The sequence below is a fragment of the Sciurus vulgaris genome, assembly GCF_902686455.1.
Source record: "Sciurus vulgaris genome assembly, chromosome: 2".
NCBI lineage: Eukaryota > Metazoa > Chordata > Mammalia > Rodentia > Sciuridae > Sciurus > Sciurus vulgaris.
Window position 1 is genome coordinate 181049072 of NC_136462.1, and position 11883 is coordinate 181060954.

The window sequence follows — 11883 nt, forward strand, 5'->3', positions numbered from 1 at the left end:
TTGCCAAAGACTGGAGGTGGTTAGGGGAATGGAAAATGGGAAAGGACTGCTACTGGTTCAGAGGGGTTTTTGGTTTTTTTGGCACTGAGAATTGAACCCAGAAGCACTTAACCACTGAGCCACATCCTCACTCCTTTTTATTTTTTTATTTTCAGACAGGGTCTCACTAAATTACTTAGGGCCTTGCTAAGTTGCTGAGGCTGACTTTGAACTTGCAATCCTCCTGCCTCAGCCTCCTGAGCCATTAGGATTACAGGCATGGGCCACCACACCTGGCCCAGAGTTTCTTTTTGAACTGACGAAAATGTTTTAAAATTAGATCATGATGGTTGTGCTTTTCTGTGAATATACTCAAAAACATTGAACTATACACCTTAAATGAGTGAATTTTATGACTTGTGTATGGTATCCTTGGTATCTTTTTTTTAATAGTGAGAATCAGAATCACTTGGCCAATGGTTTGTTGTCATTTTTATTTCAAGAAAGGGTCTTGTTATGTTAACCAGGCAGGCCATAGAATTCCTGGGTTCCAGTGATCTTCCCAGTCCAGCCTCCCAAGTAGCTGAGTCTACCACTGTATTAAGCTGGAGATGAGTTTGTTGTTGTTTGTTTGTATTTAATTTCCCCTTCTACTTCCCTGTGTTTTTTTTTTGTTTGTTTGTTTGTTTGTTTGTTTGTTGAGATAGATTTCCCTAAACTGCCAAGGTGGGCCTTGAACTTGGAATCCTTCTTCCTTAGCCTCTCCAGTACCTGAGATTACAGGTATGTGCCACTACCCCCAGATAGTGAGATGTATTTTTTAAATGTAAACTTCCTAGTTCTGGGACTGGGGATATAGCTCAGTTGGTAGAGTGCTTGTGTTATCTTGCATGCACAAGGCTCTGGGTTCAATCCCCCACACCACCACCACAATAACAAAAAAAAACTTCCTAGAGACTGTGACAATTCCCAGGACACTTCATTCTTTATCTCTCCAGGCAATTCTCTTTTTAAAATTTGTTCCTAATTAGTTATACATGACAGTAGAATGCATTTTGACACATCATACATAAATGGAGTATGACTTCTCTTTTTTTTTTTTTTTTTTTTTTTTTTGCGGTGCTGGGGATTGAACCCAGGGTCTTGTGCTTGCAAGGCAAGCACTCTACCAACTGAGCTATCTCCCCAGCCCTTAACTTCTCATTCTTCTGGTTATACATGATGTAGAATTACACCGGTCATGTAATCATATATGCATATAGGGTAATAATGTCCAATTCATTCTACTATCCTTTCTACCCTCATACCCACTCTCCTTCCTTCACTTCCCTCTGTGTAATCCAAAGTACCTCTATTCTTCCCTAGCTACCCCCTTCGCCTTATTGTGTGAATTAGCATCCACATATCAGAGAAAACATTTGGTCTTTGGTTCTTTGGGATTGGCTTATTTTGCTTAGCATAATATTCTCCAGCTCCATCCATTTATTGACAAATGCCATAATTTCATTCTTCTTTAAGGCTAATATTCCTTTGTGTATATACACCACATTTTTCTTTATCCATTCATTTGTCGAATCTCCAGGTAATTCTGATGTTAGTGACTCAGAAGCCATACCATGTTACCTAAACCATACCTGTAGCTTAGGTAACAAAAAGATGAGTATAGTAATAAGACAAAAAGATTGAGTTTTTATAATGTGCTAAGTACTATGTTAAGTGCTTCACATGTACATGGACTATTATAGGTACTATTAATTATTATTTCCCTATAGTTACATGCACATGAGAAAACTGAGGAACAAACAGGTTTAGTAATTTGTCTAAGATCACATGACCCAGTGGCAGAACAAGGATCTGTAGGCAAGCTTCATATATTGTGTTTAAGTTGCTCTGCCTGAGAAAATGAAAGGAATTTGGGTTGGGTTGAGTTGGGTTGGGTTGGGTTGGGTTGGGTTGGGTTGGATTGTTTTGTTGTAATTGAGGATGGAGGGTAGAGAATAGAAAGGAGGGAGCAAGGGCTGGGGTTGTGGCTCAGTGGTAGAGCGCTTGCCTAGCACATGTGAGGCACTGGGTTTGATTCTCAGCACCACATAAAAAAGTAAATAAAATAAAGTTTAAAAAAAGAAATGGAGGGAGTAAGTGAGGTGATTTTCTCCTGAGAAACCAAAGATCCCAGGTGATTTGTGGGTTCTCTAAAGAGGAAGAAATGGAGGCTCTGAGATATTTAGTGAACACCTATGAGCCACACACCTGGGACCTGGATAGTTTTTCTTTATCATTTATTGAGTACCAAGTACCAATTTCCAGGTTCTATGCAAGTTTGTGAACAGACTTGTTCCAGTATGTTTCGTTGATTACAAACACCAAACTGATTCTGTCCATTTTTAACATAAAAGTAATTAACTAGGGCTGGGGAGATAGCTCAGCTGGTAGAGTGCTTGCCTTGCAAGCACAAGGCCCTGAGTTCGATCCCCAGTACCGCAAAAAATAATAATAATACTAATAATTAACTAGAAGGCTGTTAGGGAGCTCCCAGGTCAAAAGAATATTACCAAAAGCTTGATTCTTGTCCCCCATGCCAATCCAATGAGGACACAGTTTTGACAAAAAGGAAAAGGAAGATTTATTGCTTTACTAGTGAAGGAGAAACACAGGGGACTCCTGTGCCAAAGGCTGTGATTTTGCCCATTAGCAGGAACAAGGGGCCTTTAAAGAGGTGACTCAAAGGCTACATTCCATGTGTTTTCTGTTGGAGTTCTAATTCACTTGTTAATTTGGGAGAGAGTCATTTCTGAGATCTTCTGGTACCATCCCCAAAGTCTAGATTTCGGCCCCAAGACCTCCAATCATTCGCTTTACCAGATAAAACTGTGTGGATTTTTTTTTTCGTTTTTTTCTGAGAGAGCACCAGCTATCCTGAGGGAAACTTTGGAGGGAAACGGAGACTAGATTAGTCTTTCACCCCTATACCCAGATCGGACAACTGATTTGCATGTCAGGACCCCCAAAGATCTCCACCAGTTTCCTCTGGCTTCGCCCTGCCCAGGCATAGTTCACCATCTTTTGGGTCCTGACATGTGCGCTTATGCTCCACCTCCTTGGCATGGTGAGCAAGACGGGCCAGTGGTGCACCCTTGGCGGACTGGAGAAGCCTCAGGATCCCACTCGACTGCCAGCGACTGCCAGGTATGGGCCCAATGCTCCAGTGCCATCCATTTTCAGGACTAGTTGACTCGGCAGGTGAGTTGTTACACACTCCTTGGCAGATTCTGACTCCCTTGGCAACTGTCCTGCTGTCTATATCAGTCAACACCTTTTCTGGGGTCTGATGAGCATCGACATCAGGCACCTTAACTGGCATTTGGTTCATCCCTCAGCACCAGTTCTGCTTTCCAAAAGTGGCCCACTAGGCACTCGCATTCCATGCCCGGCTCCACACAGGTGAGCCATGCTCCTTACCCATTTCAAGTTTCACAATAGGTTGAGATCCTTTAGGGAGGAGCAGGGAGAGAGGAAGAGAAAGAAACATGTTCGTTTTAAAAATAAGTTGCAGTGGCAGAGCAGCAAGGGCTATATTCAAAACATAAATTGGACCACTGTTACAAGAAGCCTGGGAAACCAGACTTGCAATAGTCAGGACTTGGGTAGGAAACAGCACAAGGCCTAGTTAGCAGAACCACCTATTAGGTTAACCATTCCATCACCAGAATAAGTGAACCTCAACTAGTTTTAATGCTCCTGCATCATATTATTCAAGAGTCAGTATTCTTGGAAAGAGCATGAGATTGCCACACAAGGTGGTACATGCCTGTAATCTCAACTACTCAGGAGGTTGAGGAAGGAGGATCATAAGTTCAAGGCCACCTTGGGCAACTTAGCAGGAACCTATCTCAAAATAAAAAGGGCTAGGGATATAGTTAGTTCAGTGATAAGGTACACCTAGGTTCAATCACCAATACCACAATCTAAGAAATAAATAGAGAGAGAGAGAAAGCATAAGATGAATTGAGATTAGATCCTGTACCTGCCTCTTGACCTGTGTGTAGGGTGATAAGAGAAGGTGATCTCTAAGAAGTTAGATAGTGAATTTATCATGTTTGCCTTAAGATAGCACATTCCAAAGGCAGCTGGGCAAAATCAATTTAGTGAAGGCAGTTTTTTCTGGGGGGAGGGTACTGGGGATTGAACCCATAGGTGGTTAACCACTGAACCAAATCCCTAGCCCTTTTTAATTTTTATTTTGAGACAGGACCTCACTAAACTGAGGGTTGGCCTTGAATGCTCAATTCTCCTGTCCCCTACGCACAAATACCCACAATTGCAAAAGCCATCCTGTTAGGAAAACCAGACCAAGACCTAAGCTAGGCCTAAAACTCAAAGACTGTAGATTGGCAAACACAATAATGGTGGTAAGGAAGAGAGACACAGTCCCTCCCAAATTGGAGTTAATAATCTAGCAGTAAGTCACACTAAATAGAAGTAAGCAGACAAATAAAATTATTAGAGTTTGTTATTAGACCTATGTAGGCAACAGAATAGGAACAAGGATAATGTATAGTGGAACACTTCCTATAGGTTGGGTGGTCAAGGAGGGCCTGCCTGGTATTTAAACTGAGGCCTGAGGGATGAGCAGTAGTCATTGACATAAAGAGTTGGCAATTGTATGTATGAGGAGGAGTTGGCAGTGAGAGAGGCCAATGTCACTTTAGTGATGTGAGCAAAAGGTAAGATGAAAATATGTAGGAGCCAGGTGATCTTTATGGATCATGATAGTAAGTTGGACTCTTACTCTAAAAGCAATGGGAAGTCCACTGAAAGGTTTCAAGTAGAATTGGAACATGATTACAACTTAGAATTTTGTTTTGCTTTTCAGGTGTTGGGGATTGAACCCATGGCCTTGCACATGCTGAGTAAGTGCTCTTACCACTGGCTACACCTCCAGCTCACAACTTAGATTTTTAAAACATCCTTCTGGTGAGGGTGGCAGCAAGGAGACCAGTGAGGCAGCATCCACCAGGTGAAAGGAAATGGTGGCTTGGATCAGGGTGGTGGCAATGAAGAAGGAAAGAAGTAGATGGAGTGAAGAGATATCTTGGAGGTAGCATTAATAAATTATTCTCCAAATCCCTCTGAAGCAGGCAAGGGGTGCATGCCTGTAATCCCAGAAACTCTTGAGACGGAGGTAGAAGGATTGAATTCAAGGTCAGTCTCAGCAACTTAGGGAGACCCTGTCTCAAAATAAAAAATAAAAAGGGCTGGGGATGTAGCTCAGTGGTAGAGCATGTTTGGGTTAAATCCCTGGTACAAAAAATTTTTTTCTTTCTCTGTATTTTATCATTGACTCCCAGGCCCTAGTCCTTATAAAAGTCTGATGAACAATTCACAGTTTCAAATAACAATTTGAAAGACAGTAAGTTAGAGTAAAAATTTCAGACTGATGAGTACACACAATCTTTAAGCACAAATGGAGACTTTTTTCCCTCAGCTGCCTGATGACTAGCCAACATTATGTATAACTTAAACAAATAGCTAGGTGAGGAAGTTCATGGTGTTCCAATCACAGCAAAAGTCTACCTGTTAGGAGAACAAGACTAAGATACAAACGAGGCATAAAACCCATGTATGACCATATACCTTTAGCCTTGGAAGGCAATAGTACCTCACCAGAAATTTGAAAAAGACTAATCAACATTTGTAAGAACACACCAGATATTAACTTTGTCTTCAGGGTTGTTGTTGTTGTTGTTGTTGTTGTTGTTGTTGTTGTTGTTTGTTGCTTTGATAGTGTACACAGAGGTCCAGAGCAGTGGGAAGAGACAGGGTGAGACCGGGCCACATACCTTCCATGGACAAGGTGACTTGTCTGGTCTGAAGGCTCTAGCTGGTGAGGTGTGGACAGGCAGGGGACAGAAGCAGGGTGGGTTGGAGTCATCTTTAGATTTGAACCCACTTTGATGGTGGCAAAATAAGCTTTGATAAAATGTACAATTCTTTGAATTATGTTTACAGAAATAACTCAAACATAAACTTGCTAGATACGGCCTAAGTGAAAAAGACAGAACTTGCAAAAATCAGCACAAGAACAAGCTGGTGCAATGGCAAACCTATAATCCTAATTACTCAGGAGACTGAGGCAGGAGGATCACTTGAATCCATGAGTTTAATGCCATTTTGGGCAACATAGATCCCATCTCAAAAGAAAGAGAAGGAGGGTAGAAAGAGAAAATGAACAGAAGAAGGAAGGGGGGGGAGGGAGGGAGGGAGGGAGGGAGAGAGAAAGTAAGTGAAACAAAGTCAGGGTTGCTTTAAAGGCGAAAAGGAGGATTAAAGAGACAGCAATGGCTTAATCTATGGTAAATGCAGATTTTTTCACTAGGAAACAATAAACTATAATAAAATTTTAAAACAAACAGGACAACTTAAGTTGAGGTATGGGTGGAAGACAGTAGCATATAAGAAAAGATAATTGAAAGAATACTTGAGATTGAAAAAGTAGGAAGGGCCTGATCTAGTCCAATGTTCAGACTGGGAAACTAAAGTCCAGAGAGTTGCATTGCCAGGCCCAGGATCAAACAAGTCAGTGGTGGCACTCGGCCCAGAAAACCAGGGTTTTTACCATTGGTCTCCTTCTCTAGCAGCTTCCTGTACCTGGGCTGGGGTTTCTGATGAGGCCCACTGGAAGACCCACAACCAGCTCCCTCTTCAACCCTCCACCCAGATATTATAAGGGCCCAAAAGGAACCAGGGAGCAGGACTTGCATAATGTCCTGTGGACAGGTTTGTGGGACCCAGTGTCCCTAGCTCTATCCATTTCCTTCCTGTCCCCTACCCACAAATACCCACAATTGCAAAAGCCATCCTGTTAGGAAAACCAGACCAAGACCTAAGCTAGGCCTAAAACCCAAAGACTGTAGATTGGCTCCCTGTCCCCCAGTCTCTTCTCTCTGAACCTCTCTGTATTCCCAGGAGCCATGAGTATGCATCCAATCCCCTTATGACCTAACCTCGAATATACATATTACACTTCTCTACTCTGGGAAAGAAGACAGGTATAGTGAACCTTGTTGATTCCTGGTATTCATACCCCCTCTCATTTTTCCAAACAAAATCCTATATTTCTCAGCCATATGATTTGAGTGGGGATGACTTCAACTTCAACCCAGGAATGGGCCCTAAATAACTTAAACTAAAATGCATTCCAAACCCCAAATAATCATGGCTCATTGAGGGATGAGCATATAACCAAAATTGGGTCCATCAGGGCCAACAAAATTCAATTATGGGATTTTGCTTGGTTTGAGCTTGGAAGCACCTCACCCCAGGAATAGCTGGCAGCCATTCCTCAAGTTTATGCATAAAAGACATGACAAGGCTAAGGCTTGGCCGATTGTATTAGGAAAGATACAATAAACCACCTTTCAATGTAAACAGTTTGTTATGTCCTTGTGATCCTGTCCCACACACCAAAAAGGAAGACACAGAAACCCAAAATCACATTAAATTACAACATAAGTTGCAGGGCTACCAAAGAGTTAATACTACTAGACTGCAGCTAAAATGTTCATGTTCTCCAGCTGCATCCTGAATAGGGTGGGGCAGAAAAACCTGTGCCTCATCATAACCTGGGAAGCAATAAAACTCACTCATGTCAGCCTCCCAAGGGAGATGGGAGGCAAGTGGGAGATGCCCTCCTTGCCTGACAAACGTCCTATCCTCTCCTGTTCTGGGAGGGTCACAGGGCATTCTGCCAGGAGTGAGATAAACTTTTCAAGCCTTAGCTCTTCAAAGCTCCTAGACTTACCAAAGATCTTAGTTCCAACCCTTAAGCTTTATGTAAGCCCAAAATTCTATTCCCCAAATGTCCCAAGTTGTTGCAGATTGCGCTGTGCATTTAAAAAGATACTTGTTTTTATTTCCAGCATTTCCATGTGTCATGTAGCAGGAAGTTCAGATATTTTCAGAAAAGGAAGTCCAACTCAATTGAATTGGATTCAATTGTCACTGTCTGATTACTTGTCTGTTTTCTTCATGAGTATCAAGCTCTGGGAGGGCAGGGACTGAGGCTGACTCATTTCTGGGACAAGACACTAAGCCCAGGTTCTGGCACGGTGTGAATTTTCAGTGTATTTGTTGATACTCCACTTGGATAATTCTGGTGATGGGGAACCCACTCTCTCCTGGGTAGCCTTTTATTGATGGTTGTCATCTGAATGGCTGCCTGGCTGGTGGGGGCAGCATGCCCTTCCTGTGTGTGCATCCTTCCCAACTCAGCTTCTCCACCCAGATTCTGGGAGGGGCAGGGGCAGGGCTTAAACCATCCTAGTGGTAACCAAGACTTTGAGTATCAATTCAGAAGGAAGCACATGGGCCACGTCTGGACATAAACTTAAGGCTCTTATATGTCATTGATAAAGTCTAAAGTGGCATAATATTTTAGGATAGTGATGTGGCAGCATCTGTTAAATTTGAAGTGTGTATGTTTTTCAATCTTGCAATTCACTCCTCTGAACCTATTCAGTACAAAGATAGGCACTGTAGCATGTTTTATGGCTGCAAGATATTGTAAACCACCAAAATCTCCATTGATGAGTAATTAAACTCTAGAGTCATTTGGTAGAAAACTGTGAGGCAGGATTTTGTTGTTGTTGTTATTGTTTTTACTATGATTTTTTTTAATGAAGTGGATCTATGCATATTGACATAGGTTGAACTCCAAGACATACTGCTGACTTAAAAGTATGAGTTTATAATACAGTGTATAATATTGATGTATTTAGATAAAAACAAGTATAAGCAATATAAATTGGCATATCATGGAGGCTTTTGCTAGAATCTTCAACATTTAAAATGTGTTTTAAAACTTTTAAATAACCTCAACTGACTAATGCCCACTAATAGATATTTATTTTACAAATGCATATTTAAGATGATGGACACGGATGTGAATCACACTGTTAGTAATAACAAAATATTAGAAGCAACCTTTCTTTCCATGGAGGACTGCATAAATATACTGTATCCTTGTGATGGGATACTATGTATGTATAAAATAAGACTGTTCTCCATGTTGATAAAGAACTATCTGAAAGAGTGTGAAGTGAAAAAAAACAAGGTATAGAACAGAATCTCTATTTGTATGAAATATACATGTGTATATATATGCATTGACTTTTTTATTTGTACTGGGATTAACCTAGGGGAGCTGTACCACTGAGCTATACCCCCAGCCCTTTTTACTTTATATATTGAGACAGGGTCTTACTAAATTACCCAGTCTGGCCTCAAAATTGGATTCTCCTGCCTTAGCCTCCCAAGACACACACCACTGCCTGACTGCGTTAGCTTTTATTTTATTTTATTTTATTTTAGGTACCAGGAATTGAACCCAGGGGTGCTTAACCACTGAGTAATATCCCCAGCCCTTTTTATTTTTTATTTTGAGACAGGATCTCACTGTTGCTTAGGGTTTCACTAAATTGTTGAGGCTGGCCTCGAACTTGTGATCCTCCTGGCTCAGCCTCCAGTGCTGCTGGGATTACAGGTGTGCATCACCAAGCCCAGTCTGCACTGGCTTTTAAATGCATAGAATTCCTCTGAAAGGACTCACAGGAAAGTGGCATTAGTGTTTGCTTCCGTGAAGGGGAAAAGGGGAGGGATGGACACCTGCTTTTCACTGAATTCCCTATTGAAACTTTGAACCATGTCCTTTTAATCAAATAATTTTAAACCATAATTCTAAAACTAGAAGCAATACGTGCCCTACAAAAAATAACTTCCTGTATGTATATATACATGTTGTGTAGTAAAGGGAAAGAAGGATACACTTCAAACTGTTGGTAGTAGCAGAACATCCTGGGATTAAACAGGGGTAGTCAAGGATGACTTGACTTTATCTTGATTGTTTGAATTGTATGTTTATAATTTTAAAAAATTGTAGTGTGCTTGGCATGGTGATTTGCACCTATAATCTTAGTCACTCACGAGGCTGAGGTAGAAAGATCAAGACTTTGAGGCCAGCCTGAACAACATAGCCAGACCCCATCTCAAAAAACAAAGCAAATATAAATAAATAAATGAATAATTATAAAGATTGTATTTTTATAATATTTATGTAAATTGTTACATTGTTTAAAATCATTTAATTTGGGGGGGTATCGGGGATTGAACTCAACGTTGAGCCACATCCCCAGCCCTATTTTGTGTTTCATTTAAAGACAGAGTCTCACTGAGTTGCTTAGCACCTTGCTTTTGCTGAGGCTGGCTTTGAACTCGAAATCCTCCGGCCTCAGTCTCCCGAGCTACTGGGATTACAGCTGTGCATCACTGTGCCCAGCAAAATCCATTTTAATTTTTAAAAACAGACCTCAGGCTTCTTCTCTGGGAAAATGGCAGATGACGCCGATGCAGCAGGAGGTCCCGGGGCCCCAGAATCTGGGTGGCCGCAGCAGCTTCTGCAAGAGGCTTTGGCAGCGGTCTCCAAGGCTGCAGCTGAGGCCGGGCCTGTGGCGCTTTCGGAGGCAAGACCAAAGACAAGGAGTGGATCCCGGTCACCAAGCCGGGCCGCCTGGTCAAGGACATGAAGATCAAGTCCTTGGAGGAGATCTACCTTTTTCTCTTTGCCTAACAAGGAGTCTGAGATCATCGACTTTTTCCTGGGGGCTTCACTCAAGGATGCGGTTTTGAAGATCATGCCTGTACAGAAGCAGACTCCTGCTGGCCGGCGGACCAGGTTTAAGGCATTTGCAGCTATCCAGGACTACAATGGTCACATTGGACTGGGAGTAAAGTGCTCCAAGAACGTAGCTCAGCTATCCGAGGGGCCATCATCCTGGCCAAGCTCTCCATTGTTCCTGTGCAGAGAGGCTACTGGGGGAACAAGATTGGCAAGCCCCACACCATCCCTTGCAAGGTGACTGGTTCTGTGCTGGTGCGGCTCATCCCTGCCCCCAGAGGTGCTGGCATTGTCTCAGCCCCTGTACCCAAGAAGCTGCTGCTGATGGCTGGTATTGATGACTACTACACTTCTGCCAGGGGCTGCACTGCCACCTTGGACAATTTCACTAAGGCCACCTGTGATGCCATCTCCAAGACATACAGCTGTTTGACTCCCGATCTCTGGAAAGAAACTGTTCACCAAGTTTCCCTATCAAGAATTCACTGACCATCTTGTGAAAACCCACACCAGAGTCTCTGTACAGAGGTCCCAGGCTCCAGGTGTGGCTACAACATAGGGTTTTTATACAAAAAAATAAATAAAATAAAATAAAGTAAATGAAACCTGTTTAAAAAAAAACAGACCTCAGGTGTTGTTATGGTTTGGATATAAGGTGTCTCCCAAAAGTACCTGTGTTAATGCAGGAATGTTCAGAGGTAAAGTGACTGGATTATGAGAGCTGTAACCTAATCCATTCATTCTAGTTTGAATGATGGGCTGCTAACTGTAGGCAGGTGAGGCAGGGTTGAAGAGGTGAGTCAGTGTGGGCATGTCCTGGAAGGGTGCATCTTCTCTGTGGCATATCTCTCTCTCTCTCTCTCTCTCTCTCTCTCTCTCTCTCTCTCTCTCTCTCGTGTGTGTGTGTGTGTGTGTGTGTGTGCGTGCACTTCTTGACCACCTGCCTTGAGCTGAGCAGCTTTCCTCTGCTGGGCCCTTCCCTAATGATGTACTGCCTCACCAAGGGTCCAGAATAAGGGTGTCAGCCGTCTATAGACTGAGATCTCTGACACCTTGAGCCCCAAATAAACATTTCCTCCTCTAAGTTGTCCTCATCAGGTATTTTGGTCACAGCGATGCAAAAGCTGACTGAAACAGGTGGAGGAATGAGGCTGATTCTCCTTCCGAGGAAAGGATACATGTTGTACCCCTTTGTCCCACCTGCCTTCCCCAAGGACAGCCTGACCAAGACA

At 42.5% G+C, this 11883-nt stretch overlaps 1 pseudogene across 1 annotated transcript; it reads left to right on the forward strand.

Annotated features, from left to right (window-relative positions):
• Positions 1 to 2933: 2933 nt before the first annotated feature.
• On the forward strand, positions 2934 to 11210 carry LOC306654568 (small ribosomal subunit protein uS5-like; annotated as a pseudogene). The gene is made up of 3 exons (XR_013767001.1): positions 2934 to 3165; positions 4853 to 4889; positions 10341 to 11210. The product of XR_013767001.1 is annotated as a small ribosomal subunit protein uS5-like (transcript).
• Positions 11211 to 11883: the final 673 nt, after the last annotated feature.